At 55.6% G+C, this 2163-nt stretch overlaps 1 non-coding gene across 1 annotated transcript; it reads left to right on the top strand.

The window, feature by feature from the left end:
• Positions 1-664: 664 nt before the first annotated feature.
• Positions 665-747, top strand: TRNAL-UAA (transfer RNA leucine (anticodon UAA)). Its single transcript has one exon. It is a non-coding gene; the product is annotated as a tRNA-Leu (tRNA).
• Positions 748-2163: the final 1416 nt, after the last annotated feature.

Here is a 2163-nt window from a genome sequence, read left to right as displayed (position 1 = left end):
CTGCCAAGGCAGGGCCTAGCCACTGCTGAGAGCAAAAGCGAGGCAGGACCATTGCACCAGCTGCCGCAAGGGGGCGCTGGCGGAGTCAGTCTTCCCTCGAACCGACTGGGGTTCCAGAGCGGGCTGACGGGCTCCCCCAGAGTCGCTCTTCTAGAAGGCGGCTGGGCCCCGGTCGGGCATACGCACGGGTTTCTGCAAGGCTTCCGTCCCGTGTGCCTGGAGACACGCACCGGGAAGAGAAGCGGCTCCTCGGCGGGGGGCTTCCGGGCCTCCGTCCTCCGAGCTCGGTCCCTGGAGGACACGGGAGCCAAACGCGCCCCCGGCCCGGAGCCGCCCGAGCCGACTCCCGGGGACGCACACGTGCACTCGCCGAGTCGGGTGCCCGCGCCCGCGCTCCCCGCAGCCTCCTGGCGCGCCGCGGCCGGGAGCGCGCGGGCCCGGCCTGCAGTTGCCCCGGCTGCCGCGGCGGGCCCGGGGAGACAGCGAGCTGCGGCGGCGGCACCCGCGGCACCCGCGGCACCCGCGGCCCCGGCCCCGCAGCCGCCCCAGGCCCGCGCCCGGCCCTCCCGAAGGCGGCGGCGGCGGCGGCGTTCCGGGCGGAGGGCGCGAGCAGGCCGGCGGAACGCGCCTTGTAGGAAGAGCGAAGAGCAACTCGTTCGCCTGTACCAGGATGGCCGAGTGGTTAAGGCGTTGGACTTAAGATCCAATGGACATATGTCCGCGTGGGTTCGAACCCCACTCCTGGTAGTTTCTTTTTCTTTCTTAAATTTTTTAAAAATGTAAATGCGGTCGAGCACGTCAAGCCTTGGACACTCAATTTCCGATTTCTGACTGGAAGAAGCCTAAAACCGCTTGGCTTGGTACAGCGACGGAACCTCGCAGCTCTGGCGCGGAGCCGGTACAGGCGCGCTCAGCACACCATGTATTTTAAACTATCAGCACCGAAAAAGTCAAAATACATCTCTGTCCTCATGGACTTAGAATTTCGAAATTCGAGGACACCTCAGAAAGTTCGTGGAATTTTAAAAATTATTTATATTTTAGTAAAAAAAAAACCCGGAAATTCATGCATGGGATTTTTTTTTCTTCCAAAAAATTATTTAAAAAGAGATATGATGAAAAATTATGTGCGGATTTCAAAATGATTTTTGCACCCAAATAAACTTCATTTTTCCATAAACTTTTGAAGTCCTCAGCTAATAGGGTGATCTAGCGCCCCCTTCTTTATATAAAAATACTTTATTAAATAAGAGTAATACAAGACAAAAAGAATGTTGCTAGTACAGTGCAAAGAACTCCATCACCCAAAATCATTGGATAGGAAGACGCTCCCATACATCCTTAAAATCAGAAAAATGAACCGAAAGAAGGCGTTCCCTACATCGAATCCTCTCCCCCTGCTATGCGTCAGAGCCAAGTGCTGCCTTGCCTGGTCTTTGTTGGGTCTTGGGAAGCGACGCATTTACGACCTCGTCGTATCTTAGTCCAATGAATGGACCCAGCCCCGTCTAACATAGCTGGGTTTGGAGCCCAAAGTGTGCCAGAATTCCGGGCGGGCGTGACATGGAGGAGTTTATTCAAAGTGCTCATCGCAGGTGTATCTGTGATCCACCCTTCCTCACCAAACGTCCCAGGCTCCCCTTGTGGTGTCCCGGTCTGGCCCTAGAATCAGCTGGTCCCCTAAATCCCTGGTTCCTGAATCTCAGCTGGGCCATTCCTTTTGCCCTGTTTCTGCTCCCGTATCTCGGGGGGTCTGGAGAGTTAGGAGAGGTTATGTGCTCGCTATACGTGTCCATCTCTATTTTTCTACCTTTATTTATATCCAGTGTGAACGCACCTTCAACTCCAGTCCGGCACTACAGACTGTATTTCAGTGTCTCTGCCTGTACGTGCTCCTAGCTCCCTGGACCCAGTCCCACTTAGGCCCCTCTATGGCTTTCACACTGACCTGTTTAGGAAGAGAAGGGAATGAAGGAAAAGGCAGAATTCTTCAGACAGGGTGGGAATTCGGGAGCCTTGCAGACCCTGAGCCCGCCACTGTTCACCACGGTTAGGACGGGATTTGGTCCTCAACCTGCGCTCACATATAACATCCGAAGGCTTGTGCCAGCTGTGCTGGGAGGATGGGGGCCTGATGGGTGATGGATTTTGCGGTAGACCCAG

This window comes from Ochotona princeps, chromosome 1 (genome assembly GCF_030435755.1).
Source record: "Ochotona princeps isolate mOchPri1 chromosome 1, mOchPri1.hap1, whole genome shotgun sequence".
NCBI classification, from domain to species: Eukaryota; Metazoa; Chordata; class Mammalia; order Lagomorpha; family Ochotonidae; genus Ochotona; species Ochotona princeps.
This window is presented reverse-complemented; position numbering and strand designations above follow the sequence as displayed.